This window comes from Ranitomeya variabilis, chromosome 2 (genome assembly GCF_051348905.1).
Source record: "Ranitomeya variabilis isolate aRanVar5 chromosome 2, aRanVar5.hap1, whole genome shotgun sequence".
NCBI lineage: Eukaryota > Metazoa > Chordata > Amphibia > Anura > Dendrobatidae > Ranitomeya > Ranitomeya variabilis.
The window spans coordinates 632,067,679-632,086,787 of NC_135233.1; the positions used below are offsets into that span (position 1 = coordinate 632,067,679).

A 19,109-nucleotide genomic window follows, 5' to 3' on the forward strand; every position below is an offset into this window, starting at 1 on the left:
CTCCAGTAAACAATCACATACCCTATTGTTGTTTGACTGTCCGGAAACGGGGCTTATTATTCTCAGGACTCCTTGTTAGCCACAATATAAGGAGCTTACCTCTGCTCTTTCATTTGTGTTAAGATTATTTTTATTTTTTTTAACTCTAAAACCAACGCTGCCATCTCATTTTTCTTTTCTTTATTTTCTTTTTTTTCCATGCTCTTCCAGCGACACCTGGTGCACTTGCTAGGTACTACGCTTTAAAATCCATTATAATGTGTACTTAACCAAATCTTCATATGTCCAAGTTGTAAACAAAGCCTCTCACGTTAACAGCACCTCATAATGGTCAAATCACAAAAAGAACGTGAAAAAACAGCAAACAAAGCCGTTGCAGACGAACAGAAAAAAAATACGCATAGGGATCTAGACAAATATTTGAAGAACAAAATCAGATTCCTCTCAAACCTCTGCAAGAAGATCCCTTAAAAAATCTGCCTCTTTTGATAATTTAGACGATTCTGACCTTAGCGGAGACGACTCGGATAGCGACTCCATGATGGAAGATGCAGCTCCTATCTCCAGAGCTTTTATGAAAAAATGAATGGCCCAAAATATGAAACCCATCCTGGATGAATTAGCGGGTATGCGCTCGGATCTCCAACAATTGGGTCATAGAGTCAAAGCTTTAGAATCTGCCAATACAGATACTGTCGACACTTTAAACTGCCTCAATGAGCAAATCCTTAAACAACAACATCACCTAAATGCAGCTTTACTAGCAGCAGAGGACCAGGAGAACAGGAGCAGAAGTCCTTCGCACATGAAGCTCTGGAAAAGGTAACCAGAGAAATCTTTGCCAACCTCATTGGCCAAGACAGAGCTGCCGCAATCACTATTGAGAGAGTACACCGAGCTCTGAGACCTAAACCAAGGCAAGATGAACCCTCCCAGAGATGTTATCTGTGGCCTCCTTAGCTATGTGGATACAGCTGCCATCTTAGCAAGCGCTAGAGAACAGGACAAAATCTTGTATGACAACTCGCAACTTCAGCTCTTCCAGGACTTGGCTCCATCCACTCTTGCAAAGGGAAGGATTCTCAGACCCCTTCTTTCAGCTTTAAGAGCTAATAATCTGAACTATAAATGGCTGTATCCCTTCAGCCTTGCTATTAACATAGGAGGCCGACAAATTTCCATTCGGTCCCCGGAAGATTTACTTAATGCTTGGGACTCCTTGGGCATTCCTCCGATTGACGTGCCTTCTTGGTTGCCGATTGACACCAATTTGAACCTTCCTCCACTAACTAGATCGCAAGATTGATCCCTGAAGAAGAAACATGCTTCTCCTAAAATCAAGAAACAGGATCCCAAGAAACACCCACCTTGATTTAGCAATACTATAAACACTGTCTCTACTTTCCATTTGTCTACTAAAGTTTTATGAGTAAATAGTCTTTACCCTATGATCTAATTCCTATTGTTTGCACTCCGTCTGCAATTCAAATCCTCTTTCCTTTTTCTTTTCCTTTTTCTTTTACTTTCTCTCACACTCTAGTTTGCAACTTGGACTACCTCGCCTATGGTTGGGTTCCTATACCCCCCCCTGCGTTAGGCGAGCTAATGTTTGCAAAAAGTTTATTGTTTATTTTGTTCTCTTCCTTTTTCAGGTTCTCAGCTAAGTCAGAATTCTTCACGAAATATGCTAACTTCGAGTAGTCAGGTTGGTCCGTCCTCTGTCACTGTGGCTTCATTTAATGTCAAGGGATTAAACTCCCCAGCTAAATGAAGCCAAATTCTTACCCTCTTAAGAAAACAGAATTTGCAAATTCTCTTCTTTCAGGAAACCCATTTTAAAGTCGATAGAGTCCCCAATACGTCATTTTCTTCCTACCCCATTTGGTTTAACCCCTTCATGACCCAGCCTATTTTGGCCTTAATGACCTTGCCATTTTTTGCAATTCTGACCAGTGTCCCTTTATGAGGTAATAACTCAGGAACGCTTCAACGGATCCTTGCGATTCTGAGACTGTTTTTTCGTGACATATTGGGCTTCATGTTAGTGGTAAATTTAGGTCGATAATTTCTGAGTTTATTTGTGAAAAAAATGGAAATTTGGCGAAAATTTTGAAAATTTTGCAATTTTCACATTTTGAATTTTTATTCTGTTAAACCAGAGAGTTATGTGACACAAAATAGTTAATAAATAACATTTCCCACATGTCTACTTTACATCAGCACAATTTTGGAAAGAAATTTTTTTTTTGCTAGGAAGTTATAAGGGTTAAAATTTGACCAGTGATTTCTCATTTTTACAACAAAATTTACAAAACCATTTTTTTTAGGGACCACCTCACATTTGAAGTCAGTTTGAGGGTTCTATATGGCTGAAAATACCCAAAAGTGACACCATTCTAAAAACTGCACCCCTCAAGGTGCTCAAAACCACATTCAAGAAGTTTATTAACCCTTCAGGTGTTTCACAGCAGCAGAAGCAACAAGGAGGGGAAAAATTAACATTTAACTTTTTAGTCACAAAAATGATCTTTTCGCAACAATTTTTTTATTATCCCAAGGGTAAAAGGAGAAACTGGACCACGAATGTTGTTGTCCAATTTGTCCTGAGTACGCTGATACCTCATATGTGGGGGTAAACCACTGTTTGGGCGCACGGCAGGGCTCGGAAGGGAAGGAGCGCCATTTGACTTTTTGAATGAAAAATTGGCTCCAATCTTTAGCGGACACCATGTCGCGTTTGGAGAGCCCCCGTGTGCCTAAACATTGGAGCTCCCCCACAAGTGACCCCATTTTGGAAACTAGACCCCCCAAGGAACTTATCTAGAAGCATAGTGAGCACTTTAAACCCCCAGGTGCTTCACAAATTAATCCGTAAAAATGAAAAAGTACTTTTTTTTCACACAAATTTTCTTTTAGCCTCAATTTTTTCATTTTCACATGGGCAACAGAATAAAATGGATCCTAAAATTTGTTGGGCAATTTCTCCTGAGTACGCCGATACCTCATATGTGGGGGTAAACTACTGTTTGGGCACATGGTAAGGCTCGGAAGGGACGGAGCGCCATTTGACTTTTTGAATGGAAAATTAGCTCCAATCGTTAGTGGACACCATGTTGCGTTCGGAGAGCCCCTGTGTGCCTAAACATTGGAGCTCCCCTACAAGTGACCCCATTTTGGAAACTAGACCCCCCAAGGAACTAATCTAGATGTATAGTGAGCACTTAAAACGCCCAGGTGTTTCACAGAAGTTTATAACGCAGAGCCATGAAAATAAAAAAATATTTTTCTTTCCTCAAAAATGATTTTTAGCCCGGAGTTTTTTATTTTCCCAAGGATAATAGGAGAAATTGGACCCCAAATGTTGTTGTCCAGTTTGTCCTGAGTACGATGATACCCCATATGTGGGGGTAAACCACTGTTTGGGCGCACGGCAGGGCTCGGAAGGGAAGGCACGCCATTTGGCTTTTTGAATGGAAAATTAGCTTCAATCATTAGCGGACACCATGTCGCGTTTGGAGAGCCCCTGTGTGCCTAAACATTGGAGCTCCCGCACAAGTGACCCCATTTCGGAAACTAGGCCTCCCAAGGAACTAATCTAGATGTGTGGTGAGCACTTTGAACCCTCAAGTGCTTCACAGAAGTTTATAACGCAGAGCCATGAAAATAAAAAATTATTTTTCTTTCCTCAAAAATAATTTTTTAACCCACAATTTTTTATTTTCCCAAGGGTAACAGGAGAAATTGGACCCCAAAAGTTGTTGTGCAGTTCCTCCTGAGTACGCTGATACCCCATATGTGGGGGTAAACCACTGTTTTGGCACACGTCGGGGAGCGGAAGGGAAGTAGTGACGTTTTGAAATGCAGACTTTAATGGAATGCTCTGCTGGCGTCACGTTGCGTTTGCAGAGCCCCTGATGTGCCTAAACAGTAGGAACTCCCCACAATTGACCCCACTTTGGAAACTAGACCCCCAAGGGAACTTATCTAGATGTGTGGTGAGCACTTTGAACCCCCAAGTGCTTCACAGAAGTTTATAACGCAGAGCCGTGAAAATAAAAAATGTGTTTTCTTTCCTCAAAAATATTTTTTTAGCCCAGAATTTTTTAATTTTCCCAAGGGTAACAGGAAAAATTTGACCCCAAAAGTTGTTGTCCAGTTTCTCCTGAGTACGCTGATACCCCATATGTGGGGGTAAACCACTGTTTGGGCACATGGCGGGGCTCGGAAGGGAAGTAGTGACGATTTGGAATGCAGACTTTGATGGAATGGTCTGCGGGAATCATGTTACGTTTGCAGAGCCCCTGATGTGCCTAAACAGTAGAAACCCCCCACAAGTGACCCCATTTTGGAAACTAGACCCCCCAAGGAACTTATCTAGATGTGTGGTGAGCACTTTCAACCCCCAAGTGTTTCACATAAGTTTATAACGTAGAGCCGTGAAAATAAAAAATAATTGTTCTTTCCTCAAAATTATGTTTTAGCAAGTAATTTTTTATTTTTGCAAGGGTAACAGGAGAAATTGGACCCCAATAGTTGTTGCCCAGTTTGTCCTGAGTATGCTGGTATCCCATATGTGGGGGTAAACCACTGTTTGGGCGCACGTCGGGGCTTGGAAGGGAGGGCGCACCATTTGACTTTTTGAACGCAAGATTGGCTGGAATCAATGGTGGCGCCATGTTGCGTTTGGAGACCCCTGATGTGCCTAAACAGTGGAAACCCCTCAATTCTAACTTCAACACTAACCCCAACACACCCCTAACCCTAATCCCAACTGTAGCCATAACCCTAATCACAACCCTAACCCCAACACACCCCTAACCACAACCCTAACCCCAACACACCCGTAACCCTAAATCCAACCCTAATCCTAACCCTAATCCCAACCCTACCCACAACTGTAACCCCAACACAACCCTAACCCTATCCTTAACCCTAACCACAAGCCTAATCTTAACCCTATTTCCAACCCTAGCCCTAATTCCAACCCTAAGGGTACCGTCTCACATAACGATTTACCAACGATCACGACCAGCGATACGACATGGCCGTGATCGTTGGAAAGTCATTGTGTGGTCGCTGGGGAGCTGTCACACAGACCGCTCTCCAGCGACCAACGATGCCAAGGTCCCGGGTAACCAGGGTAAACATCGGGTTACTAAGCGCAGGGCCGCGCTTAGTAACCCGATGTTTACCGTGGTTACCAGCGTAAAAGTAAAAAAAAAAAAACGTACATACTCACATTTCGGTGTCCTTCAGGTCCCTTGCCGTCTGCTTCCCGCTCTGACTGAGTGCCGCCGTACAGTGAGAGCAGAGCGCAGCGGTGACGTCACTGCTGTGCTGTGCTCTCACTTTCCGGCCGGCAGACAGTCAGAGCGGGAAGCAGACGGCAAGGGACCTGAAGGACACCGAAATGTGAGTATGTACGTTTTTTTTTTTTACTTTTACGCTGGTAACCACGGTAAACATCGGGTTACTAAGCGCGGCCCTGCGCTTAGTAACCCGATGTTTACCCTGGTTACAAGTGAACGCATCACTGGATAGCTGTCACATACAACGATCCAGCGATGACAGCGGGAGATCCAGCGACTAAAGAAAGTTCCAAACGATCTGCTACGACGTACGATTCTCAGCAGGGTCCCTGATCGCTGCTGCGTGTCAGACACAGCGATATCGTATGGATATCGCTGGAACGTCACGGATCGTACCGTCGTAGCGATCAAAGTGCCACTGTGAGACGGTACCCTAACTCTAATTCCAACCCTAACCCTAAGGCTATGTGCCCACTTTGCGGATTCGTGTGAGATTTTTCCGCACCATTTTTGAAAAATCCGCAGGTAAAAGGCACTGCGTTTTACCTACGGATTTACAGCGGATTTCCAGTGTTTTTTGTGCGGATTTCACCTGCGGATTCCTATTGAGGAACAGGTGTAAAACGCTGCGGAATCCGCACAAAATTGTCATGCTGCGGAAAATACACAGCGTTTCCGCACGGTATTTTCCGCACCATGGGCACAGCGGATTTGGTTTTCCATAGGTGTACATGGTACTGTAAACCTGATGGAAAACTGCTACGAATTCGCAGCGGCCAATCTGCTGCGGATCCGCGGCCAATCCGCTGCGGATCCTGTTGTGAATTTGGATTCTGGGCTCCCCCGGTGGCTACTGGTGGAATTGAACTGGTGTCTTCATCTTCTCTGTTCACCTGTTCCCATCAAGATGTGGGAGTCGCTATATAACCTTGCTGCTCTGTTAGTTGCTTGCCGGTCAACAATGTTATCAGAAGCCTCTCTGTGCTTGTTCCTGCTCCTAGACAACTACTAGATAAGTTGGACTCTTGTCCATGTTTGTTTTTGCATTTTTGTTCCAGTTCACAGCTGTAGTTTCGTTACTGTGTCTGGAAAGCTCTTGTGAACAGGAATTGCCACTCTGGTGTTATGAGTTAATGCCAGAGTTTTAAAGTAATTTCTGGATGGTGTTTTGATAGGGTTTTCAGCTGACCATGAAAGTGTCCTTTCTGTCTTCTGCTATGTAGTAAGTGGACCTCAAATTTGCTAAACCTATTTTCATACTACGTTTGTTATTTCATCTTGATTCACCGCCAATACATGTGGGGGGCCTCTGTCTCCTTTCGGGGTATTTCTCTAGAGGTGAGCTAGGACTAATATTTTCCTCTGCTAGCTTTATTTAGTCCTCCGGCTGGTGCTGGGCATCTAGAATCAACGTAGGCATGCTACCCGGCCACTGCTAGTTGTGCGTTAGGTTTAGTTCATGGTCAGCTCAGTTTCCATCTTCCAAGAGCTAGTTCCTATATATGCTGATGCTATGATCTCTTGCCATTGAGATCATGACAGTTTGACCGGCCCATTAAAGGGTTAAAATCCTTGGCTGAGAAAGGAGAGTAATAAGTAGTCTGCTGAAATTTTTATTTTTTTCTCTTTTTTTTTTTTTTCTCTCCTTTGAATGGCTCTGTGTCCACCTGTTTGCAATGGATCTTCAGAGTGTAACTGCAGGTTTGAATAATCTCGCCACGAAGGTACAAAATTTGCAAGATTTTGTTTGTCATGCACCTGTATCTGAGCCGAGAATTCCTTTGCCGGAATTTTTCTCGGGGAATAGATCTGGGTTTCAGAATTTTCGAAATAATTGCAAATTATTTTTGTCCCTGAAATCTCGCTCTGCCGGAGATCCTGCACAGCAGGTCAGGATTGTGATTTCCTTGCTCCGGGGCGACCCTCAAGACTGGGCTTTTTCATTGACACCAGGGGATCCTGCGTTGCTCAATGTGGATGCGTTTTTTCTGGCCTTGGGGTTGCTTTATGACGAACCTCATTTGGAGCTTCAGGCAGAAAAAACTTTGATGTCCCTATCTCAGGGGCAAGATGAAGCGGAAATTTACTGCCAAAGATTCCGTAAATGGTCTGTGCTTACTCAGTGGAATGAGTGCGCCCTGGCGGCGACTTTCAGAGAGGGTCTCTCTGATGCCATTAAGGACGTTATGGTGGGGTTCCCTGTGCCTGCGGGTCTGAATGAGTCCATGACAATGGCTATTCAGATCGATAGGCGTTTGCGGGAGCGCAAACCAGTGCACCATCTGGCGGTGTCCACTGAGAAATCGCCAGAGAGTATGCAGTGTGATAGAATTCTGTCCCGAAGCGAGCGGCAGAATTTTAGACGGAAAAATGGGTTGTGTTTCTATTGTGGTGATTCTACTCATGTTATATCAGCATGCTCTAAGCGCACTAAAAAGCTTGGTAAATCTGTTTCCATTTGCACCTTACCGTCTAAGTTTATTCTATCTGTGACCCTGATTTGCTCTTTGTCATCTATTACCACGGACGCCTATGTCGACTCTGGCGCCGCTTTGAGTCTTATGGATTGGTCCTTTGCCAAACGCTGTGGGTATGATTTAGAGCCTTTGGAGACTCCTATTCCTCTGAAGGGGATTGACTCCACCCCATTGGCTAATAATAAACCACAATACTGGACACAAGTAACTATGCGTATTAATCCGGATCACCAGGAGATTATTCGCTTTCTGGTGCTGTATAATCTACATGATGATTTGGTGCTAGGATTGCCTTGGCTGCAATCTCACAACCCAGTCCTCGACTGGAAAGCTATGTCTGTGTTGAGCTGGGGATGTAAGGGGGCTCATGGGGATGTACCTGTGGTTTCCATTTCATCATCTATTCCCTCTGAAATTCCTGAGTTCCTGTCTGACTATCGTGACGTCTTTGAAGAATCCAAGCTTGGTTCGTTACCTCCGCACCGAGAGTGCGATTGTGCCATAGATTTAATCCCGGGTAGTAAATACCCAAGGGGTCGTTTATTTAATCTGTCTGTGCCTGAACATGCTGCTATGCGTGAATATATAAAGGAGTCCTTGGAAAAGGGACATATTCGTCCATCGTCATCTCCCTTAGGAGCCGGTTTTTTCTTTGTGTCAAAAAAAGACGGCTCTTTGAGACCATGTATTGATTATCGGCTTTTGAATAAAATCACTGTTAAATATCAATACCCATTGCCGTTGCTGACTGATTTGTTTGCTCGCATAAAGGGGGCCAAGTGGTTCTCTAAGATTGACCTTCGTGGGGCGTATAATTTGGTGCGAATCAGGCAGGGGGATGAGTGGAAAACCGCATTTAATACGCCCGAGGGCCACTTTGAGTATTTAGTGATGCCTTTTGGTCTTTCAAATGCTCCGTCAGTTTTCCAGTCCTTTATGCATGATATTTTTCGCGATTATTTGGATAAATTTATGATTGTGTATCTGGATGATATTCTGATTTTTTCGGATGACTGGGACTCTCATGTCCAGCAAGTCAGGAGGGTTTTTCAGGTCTTGCGGTCTAATTCTTTGTGTGTGAAGGGTTCTAAGTGTGTTTTTGGGGTACAGAGGATTTCCTTTTTGGGATATATTTTTTCCCCCTCTTCCATTGAAATGGATCCTGTCAAGGTTCAAGCTATTTGTGATTGGACGCAGCCCTCTTCTCTTAAGAGTCTTCAGAAATTTTTGGGCTTTGCTAACTTTTATCGTCGATTTATTGCTGGTTTTTCGGATATTGCTAAGCCATTGACCGATTTGACTAAGAAGGGTGCTGATGTTGCTGATTGGTCCCCTGATGCTGTGGAGGCCTTTCGGGAGCTTAAGCGCCGTTTTTCCTCTGCCCCTGTGTTGCGGCAGCCTGATGTTGCTCTACCTTTTCAGGTTGAGGTCGACGCTTCTGAGATCGGAGCTGGGGCAGTGTTGTCGCAGAAAAGTTCTGACTGCTCCGTGATGAGGCCTTGTGCCTTCTTTTCCCGTAAATTTTCGCCCGCTGAGCGGAATTATGATGTTGGGAATCGGGAGCTTTTGGCCATGAAGTGGGCTTTTGAGGAGTGGCGCCATTGGCTTGAGGGGGCCAGACATCAGGTGGTGGTATTGACTGACCACAAAAATTTGATTTATCTTGAGACCGCCAGGCGCCTGAATCCTAGACAGGCGCGCTGGTCATTATTTTTCTCTCGGTTTAATTTTGTGGTGTCATACCTACCGGGTTCTAAGAATGTTAAGGCGGATGCCCTTTCTAGGAGTTTTGAGCCTGACTCGCCTGGTAACTCTGAGCCCACAGGTATCCTTAAGGATGGAGTGGTATTGTCAGCCGTTTCTCCAGACCTGCGGCGGGCCTTGCAGGAGTTTCAGGCGGATAGACCTGATCGTTGCCCACCTGATAAACTGTTTGTTCCTGATGATTGGACCAGTAGAGTCATCTCTGAGGTTCATTCTTCTGCGTTGGCAGGTCATCCTGGCATTTTTGGTACCAGGGATTTGGTGGCAAGGTCCTTCTGGTGGCCTTCCCTGTCACGAGATGTGCGAGGCTTTGTGCAGTCTTGTGACGTTTGTGCTCGGGCCAAGCCTTGTTGTTCTCGGGCTAGTGGATTGTTGTTGCCCTTGCCTATTCCTAAGAGGCCTTGGACGCACATCTCGATGGATTTTATTTCAGATCTGCCTGTTTCTCAGAAGATGTCTGTCATCTGGGTGGTGTGTGACCGTTTCTCTAAGATGGTCCATTTGGTTCCTCTGCCCAAGTTGCCTTCTTCTTCCGAGTTGGTTCCTCTGTTTTTTCAAAATGTTGTTCGTTTGCATGGTATTCCTGAGAATATCGTTTCTGACAGAGGGACCCAATTCGTGTCTAGATTTTGGCGGGCATTCTGTGCTAGGATGGGCATAGATTTATCTTTTTCGTCCGCTTTCCATCCTCAGACGAATGGCCAGACCGAGCGGATTAATCAGACCCTGGAGACATATCTGAGGTGTTTTGTGTCTGCTGACCAGGATGATTGTGTTGCTTTTTTGCCATTGGCGGAGTTTGCTCTCAATAATCGGGCCAGCTCTGCCACTTTGGTGTCCCCGTTTTTCTGTAATTCGGGGTTTCATCCTCGATTTTCCTCTGGTCAGGTGGAATCTTCGGATTGTCCTGGAGTGGATGCTGTGGTGGAGAGATTGCATCAGATCTGGGGGCAGGTGGTGGACAATTTGAGGTTGTCCCAGGAGAAGACTCAGCTTTTTGCCAACCGTCACCGTCGTGTTGGTCCTCGGCTTTGTGTTGGGGATTTGGTGTGGTTGTCTTCTCGTTTTGTCCCTATGAGGGTCTCTTCTCCTAAGTTTAAGCCTCGGTTCATCGGCCCATATAAGATATTGGAGATTCTTAACCCTGTTTCCTTCCGTTTGGACCTCCCTGCATCCTTTTCTATTCATAACGTTTTTCATCGGTCATTATTGCGCAGGTATGAGGTACCGGTTGTGCCTTCCGTTGAGCCTCCTGCTCCGGTGTTGGTTGAGGGTGAGTTGGAGTACGTTGTGGAGAAAATCTTAGACTCTCGTGTTTCCAGACGGAGACTCCAGTATCTGGTCAAGTGGAAGGGATACGGCCAGGAGGATAATTCTTGGGTGAATGCATCTGATGTTCATGCCTCTGATCTGGTTCGTGCCTTTCATAGGGCCCATCCTGATCGCCCTGGTGGTTCTGGTGAGGGTTCGGTGCCCCCTCCTTGAGGGGGGGGGTACTGTTGTGAATTTGGATTCTGGGCTCCCCCGGTGGCTACTGGTGGAATTGAACTGGTGTCTTCATCTTCTCTGTTCACCTGTTCCCATCAAGATGTGGGAGTCGCTATATAACCTTGCTGCTCTGTTAGTTGCTTGCCGGTCAACAATGTTATCAGAAGCCTCTCTGTGCTTGTTCCTGCTCCTAGACAACTACTAGATAAGTTGGACTCTTGTCCATGTTTGTTTTTGCATTTTTGTTCCAGTTCACAGCTGTAGTTTCGTTACTGTGTCTGGAAAGCTCTTGTGAACAGGAATTGCCACTCTGGTGTTATGAGTTAATGCCAGAGTTTTAAAGTAATTTCTGGATGGTGTTTTGATAGGGTTTTCAGCTGACCATGAAAGTGTCCTTTCTGTCTTCTGCTATGTAGTAAGTGGACCTCAAATTTGCTAAACCTATTTTCATACTACGTTTGTTATTTCATCTTGATTCACCGCCAATACATGTGGGGGGCCTCTGTCTCCTTTCGGGGTATTTCTCTAGAGGTGAGCTAGGACTAATATTTTCCTCTGCTAGCTTTATTTAGTCCTCCGGCTGGTGCTGGGCATCTAGAATCAACGTAGGCATGCTACCCGGCCACTGCTAGTTGTGCGTTAGGTTTAGTTCATGGTCAGCTCAGTTTCCATCTTCCAAGAGCTAGTTCCTATATATGCTGATGCTATGATCTCTTGCCATTGAGATCATGACAGGATCCGCGGCAATCCGCTGCGGATTCGCAGCCAAATCCGCACTGTGTGCACATGCCCTAACCCTACCCCTAACCCTACCCCTAATTCTAACCCTAATTCTAACCCTAGTTCTAACCCTAACCCTAGCAGAAAAAAATATATATATATTTTATTTATTTTTATTATTGTCCCTATGGGGGTGATAAAGGGGGGTCATTTACTATTTTTTTTATTTTGATCACTGTGATAGGTTATATCGCAGTGATCAAAATACATCTGAAACGAATCTGCCAGCTGGCAGATTCGGCGGGCGCAGTGCGCATGCGCCCGCCATATTGGAAGATGGCGGCGCCCACGGAGAAGCCGGACGGACACCGGGAGGCCCGGTAAGTATGTAGGGGGGTGATCGGATCACGGGGGGGGGGACCGGAGCACAGGGAGGGGGCACCGGAGCACGGGGGGAGCGGACAGGAGGACGGAGGAGCGGACAGGACGACTTAGGGGGGCGGACCACGTAACGGAGCACTGGGGGGGCGATCGGTGGGGTGGGGTGGGGGCAGATTAGGTTTTCCAGCCATGGCCGATGATATTGCAGCATCGGCCATGGCTGGATTGTAATATTTCACCGTTTTTTTGGGTGAAATATTACAAATCGCTCTGATTGGCAGTTTCACTTTCAACAGCCAATCAGTTGAAAGCCACCCCCCCTGGGCTGAAGCACCACTCCCCCTGTTCCTGCAGATCGGGTGAAATTGGAGTTAACCCTTTCACCCGATCTGCAGGAGCGCGATCCCCCCATGACGCATACGCTGCGTCACAGGTCGGATTGGCACCGACTTTCATGACGCAGCGTATGCGTCAAAGGTCGGGAAGGGGTTAACAGCTGCAGTTCTTCTTCCCCTAAAGGAGTGAGTATAGCACTAAGAAAAGGTCTCCCATTCTCTTTAAAAGATAGTCTAAGTGACCACGAGGGCCGATATATTTTCGTCAAGGGATAACTTGCTAACACTATGGTCACCTTTGCGAACCTATACGCCCCCACACATTCACCAAGGGCAATGGATCACAAATACATTAGATACTCTACAACTCTTTAAAGAAGCGCTTCTGATTGTGGAAGGAGATTTCAACCTAACACTCCAGCCTGATATAGACGCCTCAAGCGGCACCTCTCCCATCTCTCATGTATTAAGACGTAAACTCTTGAATAAACTAGAGGCTCTCCAACTCATAGACCCTTGGCGCCTTCTTCATCCTACCACAAAAGACTACACGTTCTTCTCCCCTCCCCATACCACCGAATTGACTTTCTCCTAGTCCAAGCTCAGGCCTTACAATTAATAAAAGACGCCAAAATAGGAGTTATCACTATCTCTGACCATGCACCTATTTTTATTGATCTTATTATCATCATCCCACTACCCCACCCTGCCTTGTCCTGGAGATTAAACGAATCTCTCCTAGATATCCCCAATAATATTGAAAAACTAAAAACCATCCTTTTGCAGTATTTTGCTGAAAATATCACTGAAAATCAACTTACTCCTAATATTTGGGAGGCCCATAAAGCGGTCCTCAGAGGGGAACTGATTTCTATCGCTTCCTACTCTAAGAAACAAAAAGACAAGGAGATCATGTCGCTCCTACATCAAATCAGTATTGCAGAGCGTCTCCAAAAAAAAATCAGTTTCTCGGGATTCTCGTCAGGACCTCGCGTCTCTCCGCAGCAAACTGAATGATTTGCTAAACGCCAAATCTGCAAAAGCGTTTTTACATTGCAGACATAGATTTTATATGCATGGGAACAAATGCAGTAAGCTTACCTCCCAATTGCTCAAAAACCAAAAAGAGAGAACATTTATAAAACACATTCATACCAAGGCTGATAAGAGGGTGGCTAGGTCCGACGAGATTGCTGAAGCTTTTAGACAATATTACGAATCACTTTATATCTTAGACACATCTGAACCTATGAGAGAGAGTGTCCTGCTGCGGACAGGATTCATAGTTTTTTGCCCCCCCCCTCCCTCCCTAAAGTCCTACCCAATGACCAATTAGCTTTTCTTTCTAAAATTACTCTCCAAGAAATTAAAGATACCCTTCAAACCATTCTAAACAACAAAACTCCAGGCCCAGATGGTTTCTCTGTGGGTTACTACAAGAAGTTTTCAGATATTCTTCTCTCCCACCTAGTTGACCTCTTCAACTCATTTCTGGAAGGGAAGGCTCCACCTAAGCAATCCCTAGAGGTGTTTATAACTGGCAGGGATGGCAGCCTTTGCAGTAATTATAGGCCTATCTCTTTGCTCAATACCGACCTAAAATTATGGGCAGAGATCCTAGCCACGAGAATTAATAGTGTTTTAGAAACACTAATCCATCCTGACCAAGTTGGCTTTGTTAAGGGAAGGGAGGGCAAGGATAATTCTATTAAAACCCTCCTGGCTATTTCTCACGCTAGATGCTCTGGCATCCCCCTTACCATTCTATCAACAGATGCCGAGAAGGCCTTCGATAGAATCAGATGGCACTACTTGATTTGCACCTCACAAAAGTTTGAGTTTCCCCCTCCATTTATAGAGGCTATTATGACCCTCTATACGATTCCAACTGCTAAGGTCAGAGTAAATGGGTTATTTTCGAACTCCTTCATGATTAGAAACGGCACTAGACAGGGCTGCCCTCTCTCCCCTTCCCTTTTCGTGTTGGTGATGGAGTCTTAGAGTCAGAAAATTAGACAGGACCCTGATATTAGAGGCTTAATGGTGGGACAGTATGCTTTTGTTGACGATCTTTTATTCTTGATCTCAAACCCCAAAACAGCCTTCTCTAATCTCTTGGACTTATTTAATGAGTTCGGTATAGTCTCAAACTTTAAAATCAATATGAGCAAATCTGAAGCTCTGAATATCTCGGTACCAGAGGCAGTGGCCACGATTCTCAAACAAACAACCCTTTTAATTGGCCTCCTGAGAAATTAAAGTTCCTAGGGATTTATCTGTCTGCAGATCCCACTGCACTCTACAAATTTAACGTTCTCCCTTTATTGGCCAAGATACAAGCTTTGCTCAGATCTTATGATTTACCTTATCTCTCCTGGATAGGCAGGATTAATGTTATTAAATCCTATATTCTCCCCAATTTTTTTTATGTAATGAACATGGTCCCCATTCCTCTCCCTAGTTCTTTTTTAACTTCCGCAAATAAATTAGTTGCAAATTATGTATGGAGATCTAAAAGAGCCAGACTCCCCCCAAAAATTCGTTCTCTACCAAAAAATAAAGGTGGACTTGGCCTTCCCAACTTTAAGACTTATTACCACGCAATCCATCTCGCTAGATGGTTACGTTTAGTTAAGACTAATCCAGATCTTAAAACCTCTAATCTCGACTTTAACCTGATGGGAAATAAGGCAGAGATCTTTCTCTGGTCCTCCTGTGCTCCCCCCACTCACTCACTTGATGTAATAACTTACAACACCCTAGCTATTCGACGCTCTCTGGTTCCTAATAAAGTTCCTCATTGTTTTTTCTGAGAGGTTTTATTGATACATCGTGGTCACTTATGGGCATTCTGCTGTTCTGGCACCTCAGGGGCTCTGCCAATGTAATATGGCACCCTCAAACAAGTGTAGCAAAATCTGCACTGTAATATGGCACTACTTCTCTTCTGAGATTTGCACTGTGCCTCAAAAGTAGGTTTCGACCACATATGGGGTATCGATGAACTCAGAAGAACTTGCACAACAAACTTTGAGGTCTATTTTCTCCTTTTGCCATTGTTAAAATTCAAAACTTGTAGCTAAAAAAGATTTTTGCGTGAAAAATGTTTTTTTTTATTTTCACGGCTTAATGTTATAAACGTCTGTGAAGCACCTGTGGGTTCAAGATCCTCAATACACATCTAGATAAGTTCCCAAAGGGGTCTAGTTTCTAAAATGGTGTCACTTGTGAGGGGTTTCCACTGTTTAGGCACATCAGGGGCTCTTCAAATGGGACATAGTGTCCGCTAATTATTCCATCAAATTTTGCATTCAAAAAGTCAATAGGCCTTCTTTCCTTCCAAGCCCTGTTGTCTGCCAAAACAATGGTTTTCCCCCAACATAAGGACATGTGGGAAATGTTAATTATTAACTATTTTGTGCCATATGACTCTCTGATTTAAGGGCATAAAAATTAAAAGTTTGAAAATTACAAAATTTTCACCAAATTTACATTTTTTTTTCACAAAAAAACGCAAGTCATATCCAAGAAATTTTAATGCTATCATAAAGTACAACATGTCACGAGAAAACAATCTCAGAATCAGTGGGATCCATTGAAGCGTTCCAGATTTATTACCTCATAAATTGACAGTAGTCAGAATTGTAAAAATTGGCCTGGTCCGAAAGGTGAAAACAGGCTAAGTCTCAAAGGGGTTAAACTCTTAGAATCAGTAACGATTAAACAGCTGTCTGCACATCCCTGTCAAACTATATAAAAACCCAGGAATACATCTGATTGTCAGCTGTTCCTTACAACATGCACATGACATTGATCCTACTAGTTGACAATAAGCACTTTTATTCATACAATTGTACAGAAAACATATCATTATACTGTTCCTGAGTTTTGAATGTTATTTTTAAACTGTGGTCAAAAAGCCCATCATTTTATGCAATCTTTCCTTCTGAAAACACCAAGCCACATGAGGTAAAGTATTTATAGCATAGCCACTATGACTAATATCACAACCCTTTCTTGGGGCATTTAATATGAACATCCCAAATGCAGCTCTCAGCAATGTCATCTCTTCTTCAGCTGCCAGTGCTCCAAAGAAGGCCTTCAGTCATAACCTCTGTTCTGCATGAAATCTACATACTTGTGCAGTCCCCACAGACAAACACTAGTAGTAGCATGGGTTGTACAGAAGCTTGGGGTCCTGGGGACAATTTGGCCACTGTGGAGCCCGTGAGGGGGTGCAGTGCAAACGCTGGCAGCGCCTAACATTGCACTTTCAACTGTATTGGCATACTTGATGCCGATACAGTTGATAGCAATGATGATGCTCCACTGGAGCTGTAAGCTCTTTCGTCAATCATTCTTCATCTGCGTCTGAGTTCTGAAATCTCAGTGCAGTAGGCACAATGACGTCACTACATAGCACCCACTGTGCCGAGCAGTGCAGAGCTTTAGAACACACACTGCAGATACTAGAGCAGAGGGGAATGAGGAGAGGTGAGTATTTTTTATTTTTTTTAATCAATGAGCACATTATTGGGGTCATTATACTATTTGGAGGGATATGTGGGGCCATTATACTGTTTGGTAGGCTATGCTGGGGCTATATAGAAGGCACTATAATATTTGGAGGGGTATATGGGGCCATTATACTTATGGAGGGCTATGTGGTAGCCTTTAAACTATATAGAGGGCGTTGTGGGGGCCATTATATTGTTTGCAGTGCTATGTGGGGGACCAATTTACTATTTGTAGGGCTCTGTGGAGGACATTATACTGTTTCAAGGGCTAGTGGGGGCTTTTATACAGTATGGAGGTTTCTACTGGGGCCCTCATACTGTTTGGACAGTTGAGTGGGGGCCATTATACTGTTTTTTGGCACCCCAGATGGGACCATTATACTGTTTTGATTAGCTTTCGGGTGTCGTTATACAGAGTGGAGGGTTGTGTTGGGGCCATCATCCAGTATGGAGGGTTGTCTTAGTGTTATCATACTGTGTGGGGGCAATTATACTGTATGGATGGCTATTACACTGTATGGAGGGCTGTCTGGGGTGCCATCGTATTGGGTGGAGGGCTCTGTTGAGGACACCGTTGGGGCATCATACTTTGCTGGGGAGGCAGGGGTGGGTGCAGTAGGGTCATCATACTGTGCATGTGGGGGGGTACTGTTTAGGAATTCACTCTGGGGTATACTGTGCTTGGGGGCATTTTAGTTGGCATCATACTTTATGGGGGCAATAAAAGGGAAATTTAGGGCATTGAATAGGAGGAAAGGTTTTTTGTAAGGGCTGCAAAGTTGTGAAACATTGAATCTTCTATGACCCAGCTTAATATTATTTTTTTTGTGGGGGGGGGGCTCAATTAGGACTTCTGATCTGGGGCCCCATGACTTTTTTGTATGCCCCTGCTTGAAGACTTTAAGTTTGGCATTATTATAAGTTCGCCACAAGACAAGTCATGAATATCTGATCTGCTACATCTACATGCAATTTGAGGCATCTAGGGATTGGAGCTCAGACATGTAGTGGTAGATTATCAAATTTGCAGACTGGGTCTGCAGATGCGTGCTACCATGTGTGGCATGTAAAATAACCTGTTCTCTGTTGTCTACTGACGTTGTTACCTACTGATTTTGACATCAAACGCATTTTGAACGTTACATCAACAGAAGAAATTTGCACACTCATCATCATTGCACTGTAAAACATCACTGAACGCTGAAGTAGTAAGAATGTTCTCCCCAAAGTGAATCATCTCTTACTATCTGGCAGTCTGATGTCCATAAATGATACTAAACATTAGTGCAATATGTCTACTGTAACATTTGGCAGAGGCCAGATCATGGCATAAAGCTATTTTACAGAGTTTTGGTTAGGACAAATTAGGCTATTATTGTTCACTTGAATTAGTCTATGAGCTGTAGTGCAGCAGTGTCCACACTGAGCAGTGATGAGGCAGTGACCTAGGAAAAGTTCAAAGTCTCTTTTAATGAACACGTACTCTCAACAGAAAGTAAATCGGACCCTCCGGATCACAGCCGGGAAACAAAGACAGTCCGTGACCATTTGGCGTGGGCGACTGCACCGCCGTGTACTCTGAAGGTGCCAGGACTTTTGGGTCCACTTGACCCAGTGTTGCCTCACACAGGTTGAACTCTTCAGAGCCTTCCGCTCTGCCTGCAAGACCAAAACTGACACCCCCAAACCATTTATTGCAGGGTTTTTAACTTGAATCTGTGGCCTTGGACCCCATGGAAAACTCGGGCTGGAAGGGAATGAACAGACTGCCCCACTACCATCCTGTAGTCCCTTTCAAAAATGAAAGCTCAGCAGGTTTTCTTAAATATGCCCTGGACACATAGCATGCCCAAGACCAATACTCACTTATATTTTGCATTGCAATCACAGCTATGCTTGTGACTGCAATGCACTCCCATGGCCTCCATAAGCTTCTTTGCACATCCTGGGCAACTCATAGTGACTCTCGAATACAGCACTGGTGCTTAATAACGTGCCAGTTTTAGTTGATGTATGACAGAACCGATGAAAGGTTCCCTTTATAACAGTAATAAGGGGAGGCAGCCGCAGTCAGAGAATACGGGTACGGTAGTCATTAAGGGACAGTGTTCCTGAGCT

The 19,109-nt window shown here is 44.4% G+C and overlaps 1 protein-coding gene across 6 annotated transcripts in view; it reads right to left on the reverse strand.

Moving 5' to 3' along the window:
* TIAM2 (TIAM Rac1 associated GEF 2) overlaps positions 1 to 19,109 on the reverse strand; it is a 643,262-nt gene that overhangs the window by 195,257 nt on the left and 428,896 nt on the right. The window lies entirely within an intron of this gene.